Below are 13665 nucleotides of genomic sequence, written 5' to 3'. Positions count from 1 at the left end.
TCGGATTTCATGTGGTAGTTATGTAGTGAAAGGAAGTCCGTCTCTTTTTAAAGAACCGGCTTTTTCGGCTCAACTCATTAAAGAGAGCCGGCTCTCAAACGGCTCACTTGCTTTGATGCATTACAGGTATATTACGAATTATGATGTTGTATAAAGAAGAAAAAAAGGAAGTATAAAAGGATAAAATGAAAAAAAGACAGGTTTGTGGTTGTCCCTTTAATCAGTATATTACCAACAATAATTTAATGCAGAAAATGATTTCATAATGTGAATAAGAAAATGTATTATTCTACTTATTTATATATGCATTTATTTTTTCCTTCTACAGTTAACGTCCAAGCTACTTACATTTTTGAACTTTTTTTTATAACACATGTACAATATAACAATTTAAACTACATAAATAAACGTTTGAAAAAAAATATGGTGTAAGATTGTTTTGTATTTTGTAAGGGAAAATACGACAGTTTGTAAGGGCACGGAGCCCTGGAGCGCGACAGGTATGCGTTTCTCACAAGTTTTGTTGGAAGAAAGGAAATGGGATGCAGTGATTACTGGACGCCGGAAGCAGGTCGCTCTGAATGCGGAAGTGGAACTTCCGTGGCAAGCGATGGCGGTGTCGGGAACGGAAAACGGGTCAGTAGCCGGGACAGGAGAGCAAAAACGTGGTCGGGGTCGAAAGCGAGTCATAAGCCAGTGTGAGGAATTAAATATCAAAAGGTACGGTTTACCAAATTGTTCGAATTAGTTAACTGACTCCATTATCCAAACACAACCCAACAATTTATGCACGCTCGTTTCTTGACGGAAAAGATGAACAAGAAAGCCGTCATATCCACACAGGGGCAGATTTATTTTCCCTGAAAATTTGACTAAGTGTACTCCATCGGAAACGGACGAATTTGTGTCGTTGGAGTCTCTGGGAAGCCCTCATCTGAAGTCCTTTAGCTCTCTTTTTAATCGCCATCTTCTCCCCGCACAATGGTGCGCCGACTCCTCCCATGGGCGCGCCAAGGAAGCCCCCTGGGCTCCACCATCTCGGAGAAGAGCACCGCGATGTCTGGAACAACCAAAACAACACCGAGCGTTTCTACGTCATCAGGGCCTTTCTGCATCTGGATGTGCTGATTATCTTATCAGCCTTACGTCCCGTTCCCGCCGTTCCTGTAAACAACATTTTCTACTAGGGTGCCCTGACATCGCACCACAGCCCAGCCAGTGAATATCTTTTGCATTAAATGTAATTTGTATTCGGCCTTATAAAATCCTTTATAATCAAATGTATAAAATCCTTCACCAGGAGAGGAGAATAGACGTGGTCGGGGACAAAAAAAGGTCGAAAGCCGGGACGGGAGAGTAGACGTGGTCAGGATAAAAAAAAAACGGGTCGAAGTCGGGGGAAAGACACGAGCAAAAAACAGGACAGGTGGTGGTCAGGGTCAAAAAAGGCTTGCCTAGTGTTAACTGAGGTTCGCAGACGGACTGACAAAAGGGGACACAAATGATCAATCATAATATCACAAATGATCCTATGCGATGGGAATCTAACGCGGGTTGCGGCAGTGAAATCACATTATCACTCTTTTTTTTTCCCCGAGGTGCCAAAAACTAATTTTACACGATGAAGAAAACAAAAAGTCTTAAACGTACGTGCCGGCGCTCTCACGGCCGTGACCCGGGTTCGAATCCCATTGCATACAATGTTTTGCGGTTTTGATCAGCCTCACTTATCGCATTAATATATACCAGAAGTGTATAAAGAGCCCAACAGGTGGTGGATTCATTTTTATTTTTGAACTAATTTAGCTACTGATTATTAGCTGATCAACTTTTAACTAGCTAACTTTCAACAGATTTATAAAACTTTAATAACTACATCTAATAAGTGTTAATAAGTGTACTCAATATACATTTTCCATAATTTGCCATAAAATGGTAGGACTTTAAAAAATGACTCATACAAGTGTAACACATTTAAAATAAAATATAAGGAAAGTAAAAGTTAAAGAGTACCTTTTACCGCAGTTGAACAATCAATCAAATGACGTCACTTCCTGTAAACGGCTCTTATGGATTTGTAGTCTTTCGGGAGATAAATTGAGCACAAATTATTTCAGGGACAAGTAGAATTTGAACAAAATAGCAAGTAAAAATATAGATTCATAACATTTAGTTGCATGATGAAGTTACTTTTAGTGTAGTTTGACAAATTATTGAAGAGAAAAAAAATGATTTTAAAATTTTATGGCGTACACTTTTGAGGAAGTTGACTACATTGCACTTTGGACACAATAAAAAGCGATCCAATACACAAAATAATAATTGAAATGGATGTTATTTAGGGTTTAATGATTGCTAACACTTAAAATGATTATTTAAAGTACTTTTTATATACATTTTGCAGATTTTAGAGGAAAATCAGGGTAGGAGAGGGATGCGGACATAAAATGTTGCTACAAACAGAGAATCGCCCTAATAGACAATCTTCCTTTAAGCACGGAATTCCAAAATGCAGCATCGGACATACAGCCAATTATTTAATCGGAATTAAAAAATAAAACTAAATAGGAAACGTTGCATTTAAATGATTTTTTAAAGAGTAAATTTAAAAAAAAATCCAAAACAATGACACCATTAACAAGCCGTTAAGTACCCCTAGTACATATCACATTTATGTAAGTTCCTAACGTAGCCACAAGGGGGTAGCACAACACAATGACTGTGTTATTCCTCCCTATCAGATGTCGTCTTTGTGTTAGCCTGCAACAAGTGTCTGCTCTGACACACGAGCACAAAAATGATGAAAATGCACGTTTGTAAAGGATACTTTTGGTATTGAAGTGAAATCCACAAATCTTTAAGTCTGCATGTAAAGTTACGTTTCTAAGAGGCAGTGGTGAGACGTCAGGGCCTGCCAGGGCTTCTCTGATGGCCTAAAACAGATCTGAATCTCATCTCATCTCATTAGCTGCACCGCTTATCCTCAATAGGGTCGCGGGGGTGCTGGAGCCCATCCCAGCAATCATCAGGCAGTGGGAAACCGGAGTGCCCGGAGGAAACCCACGCAAGCACGGGGAGGACATACAAACTCCGGTAGCCGGATTTGAACCATTTGATGTAATTAATGCGATGTCAATAAAAACGTATTCAATCATTTCAATTTTTCTATCAGCTTTCTTTTATTGCTGCTTCCATGTAGTGTGTTGATATCAAGTCAACAACACACAATCCCGAAAAAAAAACATGCATTTTGACCAAACACAAAAGAAAAAGCGTCTCGAAGGGAATCGGCTCTTGGTCGGTGAAGAGCTGGCTCAAAAGGCCAGTTCGTTTGCAAACAACTCATCACTAAAGAAGATCACTGAAGTCCTAGGTGTGAATTGCAAGGCTTGCTACTGCTAAGAGGTCTGCTATTGGTAGATGTCCTATAAAATGCCAGCTTGCTATTGGTTGGCATCATGGCATCATAAAAATGCTGAAATACTATTCGCTGAACTACCTCCCACAATGCATTCTCTCTCTTTGGTCAGTTCAGGATTGTGTGTGTTTTAGAAAGACTTTGCTAGTGAGTGTGATACAATGCTGTTTTGTCTATAATGTATTTATACGTTATGGGTTCAAGACCTTGCAGTGATGCTAAAGGGAGGAGCAAAACACGAAGACAATGGAAACAAAGTGTGATTATTAAAAACTATGAAAAAGGTCTTTAGAGTTGCAGAAGACTATTGTTAAAAAAGAGGGAGCAATTTAAGCAAGGACATCTTCTGAGGGTATGACTATTGTCATAAACGTAAATTTTAAAATCAGTTTCATTTAAAATCCTCCATCTCCCCGCCCCCTCTCTGCATCCACCTGCTACTTCACTTGACCAGGTCAAATCAGCAAAGGTAAAATCAAATATCTCTCCTTTCTCTCCGTCTTTCTCTCGTTTCTTTCTCTCTTTGTTTCTTTCTCTTTCTTTTTTTATGTGTCTGTCTGTGTTATGTGTTTTTATGTGTTTCTTTCTCTTTATTCCTATTGTGCTGTCTCTATTTCTCTCACTGTTTCTCCCTTTTTTGATCTCTCTTAACTTCTCTCTCTCTTACTTGGTCTCCCTTATAATTGCTTTCTGTTTATCTCTCTCTTCCCCTCCCTGTTTCCCTCTCTCTCTCTTTCTCTTTCTTTCTTTTTTTCTTTCTCTTTTTTTTTCTCTTGCTTTCTCCCCCCCCCCCCCTCTCTCTCTCTCCCTCTCCCTTTCTGTTTCTTTCTCTTGAAGCTATTGGTTCGGCATGTGGCCCACAGCTAAAATGAGTTTGACAACCCTGTTTTAAACAAACTAAGAAAGAGAGTTCCATTATTCAATTATCCTGAGATTCCCGGGCAAAAAGAGAGAGGACATCTTCTGAGGGTAAGACTATTGTCATAAGCGGAAAATTTTAAATCACTTTCATTTAAAATCCGCTGTCCCACCCCCCTCTCTGCATCCACCTGCTACTTCACTTGACCAGGTCAAATCAGCAAAGGTAAAATCAAATATCAGTTTTCTTTCACATATGTATTATACATCATCATACTAAATTATTTACACGTATATAACACATAAATAGTACTTCATAAATACAATTTTGTTGTTTTAATGTTTTTATCTCCAGTACCGGGCAGTTCGGAAGGCATTAGCTCATAACCATAGGTTTCTTTTCCCCGCTGTCGGGCAATGTCACCTCGTGATCCCCACCTTGGAATGGATTAATGTAATACCGTAAACTCCGGACTATAAGCCGCTACTTTTTTCCCAAAGCCCTGCGGCTTATTCAATGAAGCGGCCAATTTATGTAATTTTTCTATCGGTGGAGTATAAAAGGTAAGATCAAGACCGGTAGAATATTTGCGCCAAGAAAGACCGCAACCTTTCTTGGCGCAAAGGAGCAGAAACGTAAACGAGTTCAGAAAATAGGTCGGCGCCGTGAATTAAACGGGAATCAGGAAAGGATTCAGGAGTCAGGGGTCAAAAAGTGCTTGCCTAGCGTGGGGCTGAGGTTTGCAGACGAACTGACAATTGTTGACAGGAATAATGAAGAAGACGCCCATGATGGCGATAGTTACGAGAAGGAAGTAGATGACGATCTTCCGTGAAATTCACAATTGCGGGATGCTTTTTTTTTTTGGGAAAAAAACATTTGATGCATTGCGAGCGTGATCCTACTAGCGTATTGGTACCTTTCAAAGGCACGGTTTGGGATGAAAGTTATATTATTATCATTAAAGCTTTGAAAACTCTCTCGGTGTACCGTCTTTCTTCGTAAATATGTGTAACCATGTATAATATGTATTTGCAACTGTATATTTTTGTAATGTATTTATTTTAGAGATTTATTCTGTTATGCGTTCTACGGGCCAATCCAAAAAAAGGGGCGGAGCAAACGCGGGCTGATGGGAATTGGGGTAAAGCTGAGTTACCGGTAGATCTGTCTGTTGTCGCAGCGGACAATAGTGGATATATATTTTTCCCACCCTTAACTTTGGAAATAAACATTTTGTTTCCTTGGATTACTTTCAACGGGACCCGGACTTTACAAGTCTGCATCATACTTTAATTACGGGTATCATTTTCCATTCATGATGCTGATTATGGTTCTAGAATTGTGCACTATTGAATTTTAGATTCTGTCAAAAGAAGGCCAGGAGGCTAGGACCTTGACTCAGCCTCTTGGCTGGGAGCAAGTTCCTCGGCCTATTGGCTTTGTAGTGTATTAAGATTTGAGGATAATTGATAAAGAATACAGAACAAATAATATCTACAAAATCACAATCGTGGAACTTACAGCCTGGTCTAGGTTAAACTAGTAATCGTGTCATAAGTTTTAATGCGGGCCGGTATGTATTATTTGTAGAGGAATTACCCAGGAAGGTTGTTAAAATGGCGGCATACGGAACACTTAAAGTGTTATTTATGAATGTTTACAGCTCTTCTACGCTTGCTTATCTTTGTGCACCCCCGGAGCTTTCTAATAGTTATGATGTCTTTATTAATATTTCAAAGGAACCCGAAGCAACATACCGTCCACTTTCGAGCTCAAGGAAGGCGCATTCTGAAAAGGTACCCTGGTGGCAATGAAAACTTAGTAAAAACAGACAAAATACGAGCTATTTGTGGCAGTGTTTTGCAACAAGCGTGCCGGGGCACACTAGTGTGCCGTGAAAAAATGCAGAATTATATCTTTGCACAAAAGCATGCTGTTCGGGTAACCTTACAGGCTTGAGGTTGAAAGTCTGTAAAGTACTACCACATAAAGGAAGTTTTCCTGTCATGATTACTGATCCGGGGCACCTGAGTCTGCTCCCTTGGCCTCGGACGCTGATTGGCTGCTGATCTCTTTTCAAACCCCCGTCTTCCTGTCAACGATTGTCAGTTCGTCTGCAAACCTCAGCCCCACGCTAGGCAAGCACTTTTTGACCCCTGACTCAATCCTGTCCTGATTCCCGTTTATTTCCCTGTGCCGACCTTTTTTCTGAACTCGTTTACGTTTCTGCTCGTCCGTTCCAGCCATCGACCTGTTCTTCCCCCGCTCTCGACACTGCCTTCGCTCGCCACGGAAGTGCCACTTCCGTGTTCCAAGCGATCTGCTACCGGTGGGTCCCGTCTCCGTTTCTGGTCTCTGACATTCCCACGATAATGCTTGTTGAACGGGAGAGATTCCTTTGTACAGAAAAAAACGCTCATTCCCAAAAACAGGCAAACATTGAGTTAAATGTGAAACCGTCCTCTTACCTGTTGTTGTGGAGATAATCGGTGTTGTGCACAACGTACGGCCCACGTGCTGATCTCACGGCCGCCTTAAGCTGCCGTGGTGTACGATGAATCAGCAGGAAAAAAGAGAAAAGGAGCTATAGATCAGCTAATCTTTTATATGGACTAGGGACGCTCGACCAGATCATGCCTCTGTGAGCGTGGTCTGAGATATCTGATTCCACCAGTATCAGATGACGGTGTTTAAAATTGCTAAACTTGTTAGAAAGCCAAAGAAGTGAGAAATTTGCGTATTGTTCTGTACTTGAGAATGTCCCTCCAATTGACATAATTACGTACAGTGAGAACATTGTACATCAATACATAGCCTTGGATGTTTTAATTAAATCCAAAACTTCATTTTATCCGATTTCATGATGGTACATGGCAAATTGGTACGTCCAGAAACTGTCTGAAAGGAGGCACAGTCGTTCCATCCATTCCAAAGTTCTGAGTTACTCGAAGTGGGCAACTGTAACTGTTCAGTTTTTGTTTGTGGAGAAGAACATTTTTTTTATCATGGGATAAGTAGGAACGAGGTAGTTATTTTTGTTTTGGGCTTATTTGAAATGAAATGAAATGAAATGATTGGCATTTATATAGCGCTTTTCAAGTCATGACTTCCCAAAGCGCTTTACAGTGTGCTTCACATTTCCCAATAGCGGCCGTGCAGCCATGTAACTGATGAAACATGCTAACCTGCTTATTGGGGGTATTAGGGGTTCAGTGTCTTACCCAAGGACACTTTGACATGTAACACGGAGGAGCCGGGATTCGACCTGCGATCTCTTGATCCCAGGACAAGCGCTCTACTGGGCTACAGCTGCCCGGATTGCTCTACAATAGCTAGCTACAAAGCTAAAAAGGAAGCCAGATAGCTAGCTTAAAAAACTCCACATTTTTTGCTCATTTGGGTTATAAAACCCATAAATTGGAATGTAATTAATCGATTTTTTTTTGTTCCATTATTTATTTGTATTTCAAAAATAGGAAATAATCATATTACTACCATGTTGTTACTATGTTATTATTATTAAAAATAGGGATGAATAGACTCAGTCAACCAATACAAAAGAATTAACCAGAAAATCACAATGACCCAGCACTGGTGAGCTATTTTCCGAACAGGTCCGCGGGCATTTCCACTGTCCTCGGGGGACACCCTGGTGCCGAAGACCCCTGTTCTAGACCTACAAGTATTCATGTATTCTGGTTTATGATTAAAATCAAAATTGTAATAAGATTACCACTAGGGGGTGCTAAATACCACGCAGTGCGCCTTTAAGATGGAAGTAAAAGATCATTTTCTGTGGTTTTAGTTTGCAAAGATTTGGGAGTTCAACATATTTGTACGGTGTAGTGGACAAAATAAATAACACCGGGGGGAGAATAGCTTGGACGGAAGATAAATCTACAAAATTGTCAGAGGGGGGGTGAAAAAAAAGCACAGGCTCTAAAATGTCAGTGCCGTAAATTGACTTGAGCCAATAAAAGCCCAGGTTAAAAGGTTCTTAGCGTGAAGCCCACCAATAGACCCCAGGTAGGGGTGGGCGGTATCGGGAATTCCAGTATCGATGCGAGTAAATGGTAGTGCTCGTCTTGGGACCGAGAGGTCGAAGGTTTGATTCCCGGCTTTTCCGACTTAATTGACTAGCTATCGTGCTGCTAGTACATACCTTGTGGTGATTTGATCATTTGGGGCGGCAGTAGCTCAGGAGGCTGCGTGTACTGTATTTTTGACTTCGTATCCTGAAACACCTTTGTAACTAGGAGCAATATTTTCCCATTCTGGTACTGTGAAATCAGAAACATGTTTTTATAGAGACAGTCTTAAGTAGAGTGTCAGGAGGACCAGAACAGAGCAGGAGACCCCAGAGCGTTCGTTACAAGTCTTTTATTTGGGGAAGCGTACAGGGTTAGCGGGAGACGCGATGACCGTCGAACGTCAGCAGCAACGCCGTGAAGACAACTTCGGAACACGTAGCCAATCGTAGCGTGGGACGGAAGCAGGTCGAGTTTACCGGGACTGGAGAGAAGATCGTAGCGTGGGACGGAAGCAGGTCGAGTTTACCGGGACTGGAGAGAAGATCGTAGCGTGGGACGGAAGCAGGTCGGATCGGAGGCAGGCAGGCAGAATCAGGTAAACAAGAAGGCACAGGTAATCGGGAGAGTCATACGGGGTACAGAAGTAATCCTCAGACGAAGAGGTCTCGGCGTAGCGTGCTTAAAAAGGGAACATAAACCAACCAGGAAGCGCATTCCAGCGCGCCAGATGATTACCCCAGGTGGCTCCACTTAGGTAATCATGACATAGAGGTACAACTGTTTTTGTATCGTTTCGTCTACCCATGTTCAATGTTCCCTCTAAGCTGCGTGTGTGCGCAATTGCGCACTACCCAGAGCTTTTCCGTGCACAAGAAAATTTAGCCAGTTCACAAAAATCGGGGCTCGAAATTGCTAATTAAGAAGGGAATTAAGTCAAAGTTACAGTGCATGAAGATAAAAATACACGGGTTCCCCTGACGCTGTGTTCTGAATGCGGTATTTTGAAGTCAATGTCGAAGTAGATCCAAGTTGAGTAAAGTCGGTAGAGTTTTTCGAGAACCGGCTTCTTCGGCTCGGTTCACTAAAAAGAACCGGCTCTTTCGGGTCCCAAGCGGCTCTTCAGGTGGTTTTTGCTTCTTTCATCCCTACACGACCAAATATTATGTAATATTGTGCACAAAATGACTTAAAGGAAGGGGAGGAAATAGAACAAAAAAAGAAAAAAATACCAAAATGAAAAAGTAGTGAAAAGCTCAGAAAAAAACGAAAAAAACAGAGAGAAAAACAGAAAAAAAGAGCCGGAAAAATTCAGAAAAAAAGCCAGAAGAAAAGAAAAAAGCAAATAAATGGGAAAAAGGTAATAAAGAACAAAAAAAGCAAGAAAAAGTAACAGCTAGGAAAAAATAAGCAAAATGAGATTTTTTTTAAAAGGAATTTTAAAAAAAAGGAGAAAAAAACAGGGAAAAGAGGAAAAAGTTTGTGTTGCATTCAAATAATTTCCAATCATTCTACTTCCACTAAAAAATGTAATTAAATACAGTTGTGTATCGTGCAACCGACTAAATAAGCCCCCCAAAATGTTAGTATTATGCCACAAAAGATACCAGAAAAAAAAAATGGAAATCTGTTGTGTCCAGCATGGTCGCCGTGGCAACCGGCTGGCCGCGCCCCCCTAGGCTGAAGCAGATCGCCTAATTTGCGCGTCTGCTACTTAAGGGGGGTTTTGGGTTTTGCGGGGGCTGGCTCATTGCATTTTCTGTCTTGCATTTTCTATCTGCATTTCCCGTTCTATTTTGCCCTGTCCTGTTTCGTTTGAGTCGGAAGAAATCTGTGTTTGCACGTTTTTAGTTAAAGCCTGTTTTTGATCTGTTTTGTCCCTGAGTTTTGGACGACTTTTATTTTGCCAAATAAAAGTTTTGATCGTCAACGCAATTGAGTTCTCCCTTCCTGCCTCCTGCCTCCGTTCTGGTCTGGTCCCCTCGTGACAGAAATCTAGTGAAAGAATCGTAAAAACAAATGACGTTTGTAGGCCGTACAACCTTTGCAATCGTACATGAGTCAATTCATTCAAAAGAGAAAAATAGGTTTGCATTGCGGCAGCACGGCGGCGCAGTGGTTAGCGCATGTGCGGCACAGTTCATGTCATGGGAACCTGTCCTGGGTTCAAATCCAGCTCCAGACTTCCTGTGCGGAGTTTGTATGTTCTCCCCGTGCTTGCGTGGGTTTCCTCCGGGCACTCCGGTTTCCTCCCACGTTCCAAAAACATGCATTTCAGGTGAATTGGCCGGTCCAAATTTTCCCTAGGTGTGAATGAGCGAATTAGTTGTCTGTCCCTGTGTGCCCTGCGATTGGCTGGCAATTAGTTCAGGGTGTCCCCTGCCCACTGCCCGGAGATGGCTGGGATGGGCTCCAGCCCCCCCGCGACCCTAATGAGGATAAGTGGTACGGCTAATGAGATGAGATGAGGTTTGCATTGCCGGAAACTCAGCAACATGTCAAGTTTTGGACATGTTTGGTAATGATTTAGTTGCCACACTTGGGATTGCCGTTGCTCACTGTTCTTTCAAGCGTTGCTCACCGACTTTGTGTGAACGCTCAGACCCGTATGGGAAATTACAGGGAGCATTGCCCCTGTTGCTATCCCACGGCGTTGATGCTAGCTTGATGTGGAACAGGCTCCCCTGACGCTACACTTCATGAAATATGCATGGACGGGGGTCACCGTGCTTACCAGGCAGCCCCACCGGGACCAGATGAAAACAATACCTACAAATATGCTCCTCCTCGTTTCGCATAAGGCTATAATCGAATCCCGTCCAAACGGCAGACGCGGGAGTGCTCGTTTTTGTTACGTTCACTGCTAACATTAGCAATAATTCTCATACTGGATGCAGGTATTATAAGGCATTAGATCACAGGTGTCAAACAGGCGGCCCGTGGGCATCAGATCAGGCCCGCTAAGGGATTGAATCCGGCCCGCGAGACAACACTCAGAGAAGCGCAAGAGAAAAACAAACTGCAGGTTGAAATGTGTCGACTTAATGTTGCCAAAGATAGAAAAAAGGGAAAAACAATGAGAGAAATAGAGAAAAAGCAAAGTAGGAATAAAGAGGGATAGAGAGATAGAAACACACATAAAAAAGAAAGAGAGAAAGAAACAAACAGAGAAAGAAGGAGAGAAAGGAGAGAAAGAAGGAAATAAATAGAAAGAAGGAGAGAAAGAGAGAGAAAGAGAGAGAGCAAGAAAGAAAAAAAAGAGAAAGAAAGAGAGAGTAAGAAAGAAAGAATGTTGACGCAGGAAGGCCCTGATGACGCAGAAAGGCCCGGTGTTGTTTTGAGGACCCCAGACATCAGGACGCTCGTCTATGAGATTGTGAAGCCCAGGGGGCTTCCTTGGCGTGCCCATGGGAGGAGCCGGCACACCATTATGCGGGGAGAAGATGGCCAATAAGAGAAAGCTGAAGGACTTCAGAAGAAGGCTTCACACAGACTCCAACGTCACTAATTCGGCTGTTTTCGATGGAGTACACTTAGTAAAATTGTTAGGGAAATTAAATCTGCCCCCTTGTGGAAACGTCGGCTTCCTGATCATTTTTCCCTCAAGAAACGAGCGTGTATAAATTGTCGAATGAATGTAGGTTGTGTTTGGTTAATAGTCAGATAACTCATTCGAACAATTTGGTAAACGGTACATTTTGATAATTATTTCCAACAATAGTCACCCTGCCAATAAACATGTCAACGGCAACAATTTCAAGCATTTCGCCTACAATTCAATCATTGTCCTGACTTTGAAAACATCAAATTTAAAGCATTTTCAATGATTTTGAACTCCGTCTTGTTATGTTCTTTGCTACATTCGCATTATTTCTCATAATGGAAGCAAGTACAGATAATGGATGGATGTATTAGACAGTGAACTATACACGTATAAAATGTCAAATATATGTCAGCAAAACTGTATTGGTTTGAGCTTTTTGAGTAAGACGGTTTCGTTCAACTGGTCGACATGCTCTTTAGCTGTTTGTGTGTCACTGTTCTACCGCCATGATAAGCAAGGTCTACTATGCAAACTTAATGAGTACCGTATTTACCGCACTATAAGGCGCACCTAAAAGCCTTTATTTTTTTCAAAAGCTGACCATGCGCCTTATAATACAGTGCGCCTTATTTATGGATCAATATTAAGTCGCTAAGTCTTGCAACTAATGCAGCAGCCGCCAACTTGATTTTCCCCCGAATGCCAAGTAGTCCGCAGTGTATGCTGGGATTTATTTACCGGCGTTTCATTGGCTAACCAATGTGTCAATCACGATTTGAATCGATCACTATTGGCTAAAGTTATTCGGAGGTCAAAAGGCGGATCCTTTTTATCATTTACAGGCTGGCATAGGCTTAAGCTGCAAAAAAAAGCCTGCAATTGGCCGAAAAAGATGTGTCAATCATCAGTTGAATCGATCACTATTGGCTAAAGTTATTCGGAGGTCATGGGGCGGATCCTTTTTATCATTTAGAGGCTGGCATAGGCTGAAGCGGCAAAACAAAGCCTGCAATTGGCCGAAAAAGATGAATGTGTATAGCACGTGGTTGACAGCATACAGAAAGCGTTTTTTACTATTCTGTATTTGTAAATATTTTATTCTCCTGGATTTACTAAACTCACGGATATAAGAGGAGCATGGCTGCACATTATTATTGAACACAACGACTTCAGTGAGCTACTCTGGCTATATATTTTCCCTGTATCTTGTTTCAGACTGAACTCGATGTTTCTGTGATAAGCGGTGCAGATAATGGATGGAATGGAGTGTCTATTTTTCAATTAAACTCAATTCCAAGTGTTTATTGTCATATGCACAGTAAAGTTGCGAGCGAAAAAGAAAATATAAACTAAGGAATGGTTGGCATTTCTTGAATCCCAAGACTTTAACCTTCCGAATGATATTTGGAACGATGCATTTGAGTGACATCGTACGGACATCGCATCCGCACGTGTCTACGACACGTATTTGCGTCTTTGCAAGCTTTGGGAATGTTAAGGGCGTAATAAGTTGGACTGAACCATCTGACTGTTTTGTCGACGTTCCCATTGTAGCGCCTTATAATCCCGGTGCGTCTTATGTATGTCAAATATAGGACCAAAAACTATTTTTTCGGGGTGCGCCCTATAACCCGGTGCGCCTTATAGTGCGGAAAATACGGTAATCAATAAAATGCATTATAGTTTAAAATGAATTTGGCTTAATTAATTCTTGAAATGCTTTCAGATACTTTAGTTTGTATATGTCTGACATGTGTTTTCCAAAGAATATTACTTTGGTTTTATTCAAATTTAAAGATAATGTATTCATATC

This window comes from Urocampus carinirostris, chromosome 8 (genome assembly GCF_059441175.1).
Source record: "Urocampus carinirostris isolate Australia breed hairy pipefish chromosome 8, RoL_Ucar_1.0, whole genome shotgun sequence".
Classification (NCBI taxonomy): Eukaryota; Metazoa; Chordata; class Actinopteri; order Syngnathiformes; family Syngnathidae; genus Urocampus; species Urocampus carinirostris.
Note: the sequence above shows the minus strand (reverse complement) of the source record.